The sequence below is a fragment of the Neopsephotus bourkii genome, unplaced genomic scaffold (assembly GCF_033783945.1).
Source record: "Neopsephotus bourkii isolate Nb327-2 ecotype Australia unplaced genomic scaffold, CSIRO-AGI_Nbou_v1 NB_1551, whole genome shotgun sequence".
NCBI lineage: Eukaryota > Metazoa > Chordata > Aves > Psittaciformes > Psittacidae > Neopsephotus > Neopsephotus bourkii.
In genome coordinates, this window is record NW_026902027.1 from 138,996 (window position 1) to 152,154 (window position 13,159).

Here is a 13,159-nt window from a genome sequence, read left to right on the forward strand (position 1 = left end):
CATTAGCATGAAAGATGGAAAGCGTAAGGAAGTAAGGAAGATCAGTTTTTCAGGGGCAGAAAAAGGAAAAAGTTTTCAGATACATCTTTCAAATAGTGAACTGTACACTAAGATATTTTCAGCTAAAAGATAGAGCATGGTAGTCTTCAAATTGCCTCCTCGTTTAATTCAGGAAAGTATCCCCCATTTAAGCTCAACTGTGTTCAAAAGTAACATGACCTCTTGGGTACCTTCTCGAAGAAACTGGAACTCCAGAATTGTCAAGCCATTTGGTTTGCCAATAACTGAAAATGTATCTGAACTATATAAACTTTTAATCCCCAATCCTATAGTTGTTTCTTTTTTGCAGACAGATGTTTGTACATGTTTGAATCAGGCATTGCAAATGGCAAGATGACGATTCCCTAACTGAAGTAACTCATCTGAAATACCTGTCAAATGGAAACCATTTTAAGTATATACAAACTACAAAAATATCCCCCCCCCCGAAACAAACCCACCAAACCCCAAAAACTCTTAAGGATGACAAGGGGAAAAAAACACAACCCCAAATAGGGAGGAAGGCCCATCTCCATTCTAACTCAGTTTCTTCCCTTCCAGTTTTTTTCTACCTCTACACTAAGACCATACTGGCGATATCTGACTAAACCATTGCACATCTCCTTCATTAAGAAGAAATTTGGATTATTCATACTTGGTTATTAGTGGTCATGGAAAGCCCGATTGCCCTGATAATGGCTTTTGTCCATTTTTCAAATCTTCCCCTTTTCCTCATGGTGTTCCTTTTTTCCCCATTTTTTTTGTGTACAATATAATTTATTTTGATCTATGAGGACTCAGATATTTTCCAAGGTATTGCAATTTTTTTAAACTCAATTTCCTCACAATTTATGTTTAAAGCTTAACTCTTAGATACACTTTGTTTTTGAATGATAAAAAAATAATTTAATTTTTAAATTAAAAATAGCATTCAAGCTGACGGTTTTTTCGTTCTTTTTTTTTTTTCTTCACAACACTTAAAAAAATAAGTTTTTGTCCTTAAAAGCTATAATAGTTACTGTAACATTGAAAATCTAAGCCAGGTGCTCAGTAGTTGTAAATAAGTGACACTCCACTGGAGTCAGACAAGAACCTGAGCTAAAATGTACTGTTATACATTATATTTATCTGTAGTTTTAACTTCATTTCCTTTGTGTGACTGTAGAACCTTTCATAAGAAGATATGGAAGCTTTTACTGTTTTCAGTCCTCTTTGAAGTAGGGGCTGAGTTAAGGGAACAACAGCCTTGTTGTTAAGAAGCTACAGTGGCACAACTACTTCAGAATAAAAATGTGGAGTAATGTAGTGAGAACATTTGCTGCACGTATCGATTTGGTGGGATTTATTTTCTGACTATTAATTTTTAAAGCCACTTACCTCATTTTCTGCTGATTTTTCATTTTATCTTGACAGCTCTCGACTGTCTGACAAGGACTCCCTGCCATATGTTGGCCCTGTGCTAAAGAAAGAAGCTTACTGGAGTTGTCTCACTTCTCGGTTTGGTCAGTGTTTAAAATCTCTGTATGGAGTTTACCAGGGAGAAGTGGAGCTCAAAAAGCATAACACACCCCACACCTGAAATCTGTTGGACATAAACTTTCTTGCATACAAGGAGTTGAAGGTGAGAGCAACCAAGTGCCATGGGTATAGCGCCATAGATGTGCTATTAACGCATTCGTGGGCTGGTTGGTGGTCTGTAGGTGTGACGTTGGGTTAAGCAGGACCACTAAATATTGCAGGGGTGAAAACCACAGTGTCTCTCCATTGGTAACAGCTCCGAAGTTATTTGAACCTTAAAAAGAACCAAAACCCAAACCCAAACAAACAAAATTATTTTAAAGAATTTTGGAGTTGCCGTCTGTTCAGGAAAAAAAATAACGGTCATCTCAAAATCAGACACATCTCTCATTTAGCTGTTTAAATCTTAGACGGGTCATGTATCTTCTCATTTAGTTAATATGGTTCCACAACCCCCCTTCTGTTCATTTAGTCTGTATCTATGTAGACAGACAAGATACATTGTATAGTAAGGAACTGAATTTAAGATTCTATGCCAAAAGGAAGCAATGAACACAGCTAAATATGTTCTCACTAAGACTGACTATACATAGCTTTCATGTGAGCTTTTATACCAGATAAACCTAAACTTCTAACAAGTTTATTACAACTCTGGTCTCAAATGCATATCTGTGCAGGTAAGCCACTGAACCCATAGAGAGCCACTGCATTATTTGGGCTAGTTCACCCTGATTATTAAAAAGAACAGCCAATCTCAAACATCCCTGGAGCGCTTCCACTCCTAAAAAAAAAAAGGTAACATTTAAGTCTATATCCTTATTTCTGAAAGCACCAATGGGACTGTGTTTGGCCAGGTTGCTGCAGCTTTATGTATCATCTAAAAATAAAACCAGATGTAGGGGATGTAAAGCATAAATGGCCGTTGCCTTACTGTAGCTAAATACAGTACAGGTTCAGCTGTAGCAGTTTTCTTCTTCCTAGTAGCTGGTGCAGTGTTGTGGTTTTGACTTTAGTCTGAGAACAGTGCTGATAACACATGGATGTTTTTAGTTGTTGCTAAGTAATGTTTACTCTGATCAAGCACTTTTTCAGTCTCATGCTCTGCCAGTAAGGAGGAGCATGGGAAGCTGGGAGGAAGCAGAGACGGGACACCTGAGCCAAAGTAGCCAAAAGGGTATTCTGTACACAACATATCATACCCCATATATAAGCTGGGGGGAGTTACCTGGAAGGCCCAAATCTCTGTTTCGGTCAGGCTGGGTGTTGGTCAGCGGGTGATGAGCAATTATATTGTGCATCAGTTGTGTTTATTGTTTTCTTTGCATTTTCCCCTTTTAGTTTTATATTCCCTCCCTTTGTTATTCCCCTTATCATTATTATTACTGGTGGTAGTAGTAGTAGTTTTGTATTATACCTTAGTTACTGGACTGTTCTTAACCCATAGGATTTACATTCTTTCAGTTCTCCTCCCCATCCCTCTGGGTGTGGGGAGGAAGAAAGAGGGTGGAGTGAGTGAGTGACTGCATGGTTCTAAGTTACCAGCTGGGCTTAAACCACAACATAAACGTAATGCTAAGTCCCAGTTGAGGACTCACCTGGCCATATGTCACATAAAAAGCCCTGGAGCTTTTTGTCTGCTCTGCTGGGAAGGTCTGAACTGTGGCACTTTGTCACATGGCTTTTCAGACTGAACTTTTGCAAACAAACCCTGGGTGAATCATGGCCAGTGGATAATTTTCTTTCTTCCTCATAGAATCACAGAATAGTTAGGAAAGGACCTTAAGATCATCTAGTTCCACCCCACCTGCCATGAGCAGGGACACCTCGCACTAAACCAGGTCAACCAAGACTCAATCTAACCTGGCCAGAACACTGCAAGGGATGGAGGATTTACAACTTCCTTGGGCAACACATTCCAGTGCCTCACCACCTTTACAGTAAATCTATACCTAACTTAAACTTCCCTTGTGTAAGTTTGAACCATTACCTCTTGCCCTATCACTACAATCTCAATTGAAGAGTCCCTCCCCAGCATCCTTGTAGGCTCCTTTCATCTGGAGGAGACTTTCATGTGGAGACAAGTGGATGTCTCCACACAGCCTTTTGAACAGCCCCAACTTTCTCAGCCTGTCTTCATATGGGAGGTGCTCCAGCCCCTTATCATCCTTATGGCCCTCTGGACTTGCTCCAACAGCTCCATGTCCTTATGTTGAGGACAGAACTGTACACAATACTCTAATGAGGTCTCATGAGAGCAGAGTAGAGGGTCAGGATCACCTCTGCTGGTCACTCTCCTTTTGATGCAGCCCAGGATATGGTTGGCTTTCTGGGCTGTGAGCGCACACTAAAGCTGGCCTATGTTCAGTTTCTCATCAACCAACAAACACCTCCAAGTCCTTCTCCGCCAGTGCTGCTCTGAATCTCTTCACTGCCTTTTATTTTCTCTATAACATCAGTAAGCAGCAAGAGGTCTTTGCTGATGCAGTTCCAAGTGGTTTTAAGATTAAATTTTGCTAGCAAAACAGATAATATACAGTTCTTTGGAAAGCACATCCACTGAATTGCTTGCATTCATCTCTTGTGACTGGGAGAGTTCCCAACTCTATTGGTACTGCTGCGTTTATACCATGGAAGAAAAATAACTCATACACATGCTCTTTACACTTGTCTACAGTATATGTACAGGACTGCAAAAAAGAACTTTTTCACAATGTGCTATGTTCTTCTGTTTCTTTTCAGAGGATCCACTTGTTTATTTTCTCTCAAGCCCAGATACATGTTTTACATTGTCATGTGCTGCTTTTATTAATAAGATGAGAATGTCACAAGAAATAACTTTTATTTTATTATGGTTGTGATGGGGGGTGTTTGCTCATCAAAGTGAGTATGTGGTGAATCTCACTGAGCCAGTTCTTGTTTACACATCAAAGCATCCTCGAAGGGGGGTAGCTATACAGGGGGGATCAAAGTTAAACCGTTTGCTTGTGTATGTTACTGCCTGAGCTCAACATTTACCGTGGTTGCCAGAGCAGGATGAGAGGACCAAGGCCATTGATAAGAGGAAGGAGCCATAACTTAGCTCCTGCTGTCTGGACCCTCCAAACCAACCGCGACCAGATTTACAGTTTGGACAGAGATCAAACTACCAGGGAGCATGCGCAAAAACTGAAGGTGAAAAGTTCAGACCCGAGGAAGACTCATTTACTTCATCTTAAGACCCTCACTCACGACCACCAGATGGCACTGCGCATGTGCACAGGACTCTTAGCTCATTAACATACGAAGCGGGGATGGGTCATCAAGCAATCTAGGAGGTTCCTCGATTGTGTGGAAGACAACTTCCTTCTGCAAGTAAAAGAGGAACCGACAAGGAGAGGTGCCATGCTTGCCCTTGTGCTCACCAACAGGGAAGGGCTGGTTGGAAATGTGGCACTGCAGGGCAGCCTTGGATGCAGCGACCACGAGATAGTTGAATTTGAGATCCTTAGGACAGTGAGAAGAGCGTGCAGCAAACACACTGCCCTAGACTTCAAAAAAGCAGACTTTGGCCTCTTCAGGAACCTGCTTTGTAAGGTTCCATGGGATATAGCCCAAGAGGGCAGGGGGGCTCAAGACTCTTGGTTGGTCTTCAAGGATCACCTATTACAAGCTCAGGAGTGTTGCATCTCAACTAGAATTAAGTGCAGCAGGAGGGCCAGGAGACCTCCTTGGATGGATAAGGAGCTCCTGAGGAAAATTCAAATGAAAAAAGTTTTATAGAAAGTGGAAGAAAGGACAGGCAGCCTGGGAAAACTACAGGGTTGTTGTCCGGGAAGCTAAGGACCAGGTTAGGAAAGCTAAGGCCCAGTTAGAATTAAATTTGGCCAGGGATATTAAGGATAAAAGGAAGGGATTCTACAAGTACGTAGCAAATAAAAAACAGATTAGGGAGAATGTAGGCCCCCTCCGGAAGCTCTCAGGTGAACTAGCTACACAGGATTTGGAGGAGGCTGAGGTTCTGAATTACTTCTTTGCCTCGGTCTTCTCTAGCAAAGGCTCTGGCCACACCACCCAAGTCTTGGAAGGCAGACGCAGGGACTGTGAGAATGAAGACCATGGGCCCACTGTAGGAGAGGAATTGGTTCAAGACCATCTTAAAAATCTATACGTGCACAAGTCCATGGGTCCTGATGAAATCCATCCGCGGGTCCTGAAGAAGCTGGTGAATGAAGTTGCTGAGCCGCTGGCCATCATATTGGAAAAATCATGGCAGTCAGGTGAAGTTCCCAAAGACTGGAAAAGGGGAAATATAACCCCCATTTTCAAGAAGGGGAAAATGGATGACCCGGGGAATTACAGACCAGTCAGTCCCACCTCTGTGCCTGGCAAAATCTTGGAGCATATTCTCCTGGAAGGCATGCTAAGGCACATGAAAAACAACAAGGTGCTTGGTGACAGCCAGCGTGGCTTCACCAAGGGGAAATCCTGCCTGACCAACTTGGTGGCCTTCTATAATGGGGCTACATAACTGATAGACAGCGGTAAAGCAGTTGATGTCATCTAACTGGATTTGTGTAAAGCGTTCGACACTGTCCCACACGACATCCTTGTCTCTAAATTGGAGAGACATCAGTTTGATGAATGGACCACTCGGTGGATAAAGAGCTGGCTGCTGACCGCATACAAAGAGTTGTGGTCAATGGCTCAATGTCCCGCTGGAGACCAGTAACGAGTGGTGTTCCTCAGGGATCGGTGTTGGGACCGGTCTTGTTTAACATCTTCATCGCTGACATGGACAGTGGGATTGAGTGCACCCTCAGCAAGTTTGACGATGACACTAAGCTGTATGGTTTGGTTGATATGCTGGAGGGAAGGAATGCCATCCAGAGGGACCTTGACACACTTGTGAGGTGGGCTGATGCCAACCTCATGAAGCTTAACCATGCGAAGTGCAAGGTCCTACACCTGGGTCAGAGCAATCCCAGTCACAGCTACAGGCTGGGCAGAGAAGGGATTCAGAGCAGCCCTGCAGAGAAGCGCTTGGGGGTGCTGGTTGATGAGAAAACGAACATGAGCCAGCAGTGTGTGCCTGTAGCCCAGAAAGCCAACTGTATCCTGGGCTGCATCAAAAGGAGTGTGACGAGCTGGTCAAAGGAGGTGATCCTGCTCCCCTATTCTGCTCTCGTGAGACCTCACTTGGAGTATTGTGTGCAGTTCTGGTGTCCTCAACATAAAAAGGACATGGAAGTGTTGGAACAAGTCCAGAGGAGGGCCGCGAGGATGATCAGGGGACTGGAGCACTTTCCGTATGAAGATTATCTGAGAAAGTTGGGGCTGTTCAGCCTGGAGAAGAGAAGCCTGCATGGAGACCTCCTAGCAGCCTTTCAGTATCTGAAGGGGGCCTGTAAGGATGCTGCACAGGGAATCTTCATTAGGGACTGTAGTGAAATGACAAGAGGTAACGGGTTAAAACATAAACAAGGGAAGTTTAAATTGAATATAAGGAAGAAATTCTTTCCTGTTAGGGTGGTAAGGCACTGGAATGGGTTGCCCAGGGAGGTTGTGAATGCTCCATCCCTGGCAGTGTTCAAGGCCAGGTTGGACGAAGCCTTGGATGGCATGGTTTAGTGTGAGGTGTCCCTGTGCATGGCAGGGTGGTTGGAAGTAGATGATCTTAAGGTCCTTTCCAACCTTAACTATTCTATGATTCTATGATTCTGTCTTGCCATTTAGAAATATTCAAAACCAGGAATCAATTTTATTAGTTTCCTCACACACACAAAAGTGGCTGTCCAGAATCTGAGAATGCACCTATGAAATATGATACAGAAAATTAAGTTCTATAGCACAAAATTCACCTTGGATTTGGGCTTCAGAAGCCCTTAATAATCATGCACAAGAGCACTCAGGATTATAAAATAGTAATCATCCTCACATCAGTCGACAGTAAAGGTTTTATTTTTAAGGTAGTCCTTTGAGAAGGAATAAAAAAAGGTAAGAAATTCAGAAGTCAAATAATTTAATTACTTATATATGTTTCTATTTCCAAGGAAAATTTCCTTACACATCCTTTTTTTTTTTTTGCTTGAGTTTTACCAAAAGCATGAGCAGACTCTGTCATGATGAAGAATCATTCCTTAGCTGTAGGTAATGAAGTTCCAGAACCTGGTGCTGAAAAGGTGGAGTTTCCTGTATGAGAGTTCTTTTTACATAATGACTTTACTACCTAACAAACCTTGAACCATTTAGCATGGAAGGCATTCTCATTTTTCAGACAACAAAAATTCAACTGCAGTATTTTTTCTGTAGCTATGTAATGAGGCTTGTAGAAACATGACACAAAGAAATGGAATGAATAAATCAAATTGTATGGAAAGAAACTTGAGGATCTGACAGTAGAAATGACAAACAAGAGGGAGCTCTGCAGTTTTTCTCATTGTCAGCAGAAACTCATTTCTTTCTCTGCTACTTAAGAGAATATTTTAAGAGAATGTTCTCTCACTATTGTATTGCCAGAGCAAGTTAGGGGCTCTAAGAGGGGATGCTTAGACACCTCCAAAATTCATTTTGAGGGTTGTAGTGGAGAAGTTGTGGCCGAAGAAAGGTTGGATTAACTGAGGTTTCTATGAGGAATTTATAGGTGGTAGCTTTGCACCTTGCAAAATGCTTTATAAATATAAAAATGCTTGTAACATACTTGTAGGATAGAGAATCCATGTCTTTAAGCTTGTGAATGGTAGAGGAATCCTCCCTAGGAAGGGAGAGGAGTTCAAGTAGCCTGACCAGGTCTGATGGCTGGTGATTATATGTAGTTTCTCTTCAGTGCACAGGCAGTTTGCTAGTACAAACACCAAAGGGGAAGGACCAGCTTTTGTTTCCAGCAGCTGTCTAAAATCGCTGTTTTAATGAGTCTGAGCTGAAACATAATCAGATCTTAATGTGAAGCCACTTCTTCACTCTATCAGAGAAGCTGTGAAAAGCTGGGGGTAGAATGAGGCTTCCATATGTTCACGGTGCACAGCAGAGTTATTCAACTGTCTTTCAGATGAGGTGGATAGCATTAAAGAAGAAAATAAATGACCCAGAGCTATAGGAGAATGAGCTCCAAAAACATTCTGATACATTCAGACCCTGAAGACAGCAGGTCTGGCTGGGCTGCCTGCATTGGGATGTATGAATACCTCTTCTCCTGAAGCTGGCAGGTTGCTGGCTGCTGGGGTTGCTCTGCAGCATTTGGGGAGCATTTTGATCTATAGGCTATTTTTGTAAGTAACAGCCTAAGTTATTTAAAGATAGAAGCACACACAAAAAAAAAATGAGGGTACTCTATTGCTGCACTGATTATTATGCTGCTTGGCTATGACATCTTATGTAGTTTCATAGTAACAGTTATCTTTTATGCTTGAATATTATGTATTGCCACTGAAAGCTTCATTTTCAGTAGCATTTACTTTTATGTGAGGTCAAATTCCATTAAGGGATACAAGAAAATTTGTCTTCTGCTAATGCCAGTGGAAACAGAAAAAATCAACCAAAGGCTTGAGTTCTGTGTACAGAGATATTTTGCTTTGTATTGGGATTTTAGCTAAATTCATGCTACTAGAAAATGTACTCAGGGTTTCTTTTTTCTGGTTTGGATTCCCAAATAAAGTAACATACATACTTTTTTTCAAAGTTTAAAATTCATGTTTAAACTGCAGCACTGTGTGGTTTTATGCAGATGCTACCATCTGCATTTTAAAGTCTTTGTAATCTGAGGAGTAAACCCAGCATTTCATATCCACAGTGCTGCAGTTTAGACATGAATTTTAAACTTTAAAAAAAATACAGTACTTTTTATTGGTCTTTAGTTAATGAAAAGTAAAAATTGAAAGTTGCTGCTACCTTTGCTGCTGCTACAGTTGAGACAGTTACTGAAACTGCTCTATGCATGCAACAAAATTTCTTATAAAAATAATTGAAAATTGAGCCCTTTTTTTTCTAAGGGTCGAACAGTGAAAAAGAACAAACATTGCAAGTGACTAATCAACTCGCCTAGATGTAATTTGCCCTGAGTTAGTCAAACTGACTAACCATTTCATAATGTTTATTTAACACTGAACTTTTTGAATCATTCTTGAAGATGTATAAGTTTGTACCATCTGCAACACGTTATGAGAAATCATGACCAGAAAATGAGGCCATAATTTCTGTTAGTAGTTTAATACATCTCATATTTTTCTTGGAGTCAGAACAGAATGCATGAGATATTTCGTACACTGCCTGGGAGCTAAAGCAGTCAATGGAAATGCAGAAACCTAGCTAAAGACAGAACACTGTTTCTCTGTGTGTTCAGTTGATTGTCTGCAGAGATTAAGCTTTTATGTTTTTTAATGGGAAAACGGGGTTTGGGTTTGTGGTTTTTTTTCCTTGTATTTGGTTATTGGTTTTTTTTTTCCCCCCAATGTTGTTTTGTTCTAGTTCAAGCAACGCAATTTTGACGTGTTGGATTATATGTGTCTACTGCTGATTTAAAAAAACCCTATAGCTTTATGCTTTTCAGCCTTCATTTGTTTTGTTTAACAGAAATACATGGATTGTCCCTACCTGGTGTGTACCTTCTTTTCCTTTCTGCTTCCCTCTTCTAGACCACCTCATCACTCTGTTTTCACTTCTTGTTTTTATCTATAGTTTTCATTTCGGTTTAAATCAAAGTGTCCCAGAGTAGTGAAGCAGCTTCTCTGGGTAGCATTGCTGGACACACAAGCAGAAAGAAATCTGTGATCGTGACTGCTTTGTGACTAAGTAGCATAAAAGGTCTCAGGATTTTAGATTAAAAAAAAAACCCTCCAAACTATTCAGAATAAAAAATGTAAGCTATAAATCTCAACCTGAATATGTACATATTCTTACTGTAACTGAAGCAGAAACTACCACCTCTCTTTTCATTTTTCTTTGTAATTTTTGCTTTTTTTTTCCCAGCAAATGAATTAATCATGTCATAAAAGAGCACTTGATGGTCTTTTTTAAATTAGCTTTGACATTGAGAAGTTCCAAAATGCGCCTCTAATGTGCTTCTTATAAAGCAGTTTAATAAGATGTCATAATAAACATGTAAAATTAGATTTATTGTGTCAAGAGGCAAAATAACCTCATTATGCAGAAAGCTCTGACAAACTGAGGCTTCCCTAATATATGATCCAGTAGTTTAATTTGTAAAACTGATTATTGCTCTTAACAGAGTTCATTAGTACCTCAGAGTCCTCTAAGGCATTTGAATAATACTTGTTATAATTAATATTTAGTTTTTAACACTGTTCAGAGTTTCCCAAACTTTCAAAATGGCTCTTGTAATTGCTCCTTTAAAATTTGCCAGCTGTGCAAACCTAATTGCTACGAAGATACAGAGGGGCTTCACGGATGCAGCGTGGCATTGCATTGATTAACTAACTATTTGTATACTTCCACAGTAGAAGATTTGAATACTCTTTCTGAACAACACTGCTTCCTCTCATTTACAGGTAAATATTATTCCTGTATCCATATTTATGTCATTCAATAAATCTGTGGTGTTCTGGATTCGGCTGGATACATACGGACATGGACTGATGGTCTCCAGGGAGTGACACTGGAGCATAAATACTGATTCTTCACTGAATGTCAGTGAGTGTAAAAAATCTACAGAAAGCACAGTCCAAAATGTTGACAGACAGGGAAGTGAATGTGGCAAGTTTCTATGTCACTGAGATGTACAGTTCAGGTGTGATTTACATCAGTGCTGTTCGTACACTGGTTCAAAAATTCCACAATTTACCAACTCTATGAATGCCTGCGGTTTGCTCCGCATGAAATTATGAACTTAAAAGCTGCCATCTATGCTTTTTTGCTTCAAAACAGAGCAAAACTCTGTTTCGGAGCAGACTCCCATTAGTGAGTCTGCTGCTCTGCTGCTGCAGCTTTACAGCATTGTGGGGTGTTGTGTGGCTTTCCTCATATCTGCTTGCTCTGCACATCAAGAACTTCACGTCAGCAAATTTTTCTGCCTTTGCCTCCACCGTCTTTCAGGCTGGAGTGACTGCCCTCGAGCTCTTGAGATAGTGTGGGACGGTAGAACTTCCCTGCACTGCTCATGTTGTGTGACAGCATTAGAATAATTAACAGAAGGATGTGGCTGAACAGTTCACAGATATCTCCAGAAGTATCACTTCTTTGATGTTAGCAGCAATTGGTGCCCGTCGGGATACTTCCAAAAGCAGATATGGAAAGTGCTATGGAAGCAATGGAGTTTCCTCCCCCTAGGACAGACAAAGGGGCAAAACTCCTAGGCAAAGGATTCAGTGGGTGGAGGAATTGGAGGGACGGATGGACAAATGGATGGACAGAAGGTAAAGAAAGATGGATGGATTGTGGAGCAGATGGAGGAGAAGGATGGATGGATGGATGGCAAATTAAACTTGGCTAGGGATATTAAGGATAAAAGGAAGGGATTCTACAGGTACGTAGCAAATAAAAAACACACTAGGGAGAACGTAAGCCCCCTCAGGAAGCTCTAGGGTGAACTAGCTACACAGGATTTGGAGAAGGCTGAGGTTCTGAATGCCTTCTTTGCCTCAGTTTTCTCTGGCAAAGGCTCTGACTGCACCACTCAAATCTTGGAAAGCAGACTCAGGGACTGTGAGAATGAAGACCATGGGCCCACCATAGGACAGGAACTGGTTCAAGACCATCTTAAAAATCTGAACGTGCACAAGTCCATGGGTCCTGACGAAATCCATCCATGGGTTCTGAAGGAGCTGGCAAATGAAGTTGCTAAGCCGCTGGCCATCATATTTGAAAAATCATGGCAGTCAGGTGAAGTTCCCAAAGACTGGAAAAAGGGAAATATAACCCCCATTTTCAAGAAGGGGAAAATGGATGACCCGGGGAATTACAGACCAGTCAGTCTTACCTCTGTGCCTGGCAAAATCTTGGAGCATATTCTCCTGGAAGGCATGCTAAGGCACATGAAAAACAACAAGGTGCTTGGTGACAGCCAACATGGCTTTCACCAGGGGAAATCCTGCCTGACCAACTTGGTGGCCTTCTATAATGGGGCTACATAACTGATAGGCAGTGGTAAAGCAGTTGATGTCATCTACCTAGATTTGTGTAAAGCGTTCAACACTGTTCCACACGACATCCTTGTCTTTAAGTTGGAGAGACATCTATTTGATGAATGGACCACTCGGTGGATAAAGAACTGGCTGGATGACCACACACAAAGTGTTGTGGTCAATGGCTCAATGTCCCGCTGGAGACCAGTAACGAGTGGTGTTCCTCAGGGATCGGTGTTGGGACCGGTCTTGTTTAACATCTTCATCGCTGACATGGACAGTGGGATTGAGTGCACCCTCAGCAAGTTTGACGATGACACTAAGCTGTGTGGTTTGGTTGATATGCTGGAGGGAAGGAATGCCATCCAGAGGGACCTTGACACACTTGTGAGGTGGGCTGATGCCAACCTCATGAAGTTTAACCATGCCAAGTGCAAGGTCCTACACCTGGGTTGGAGCAATCCCAGTCACAGCTAATGGCTGGGCAGAGAAGAGATTCAGAGCAGCCCTGCGGAGAAGGACTTGGGGGTGCTGGTTGATGAGAAAATGAA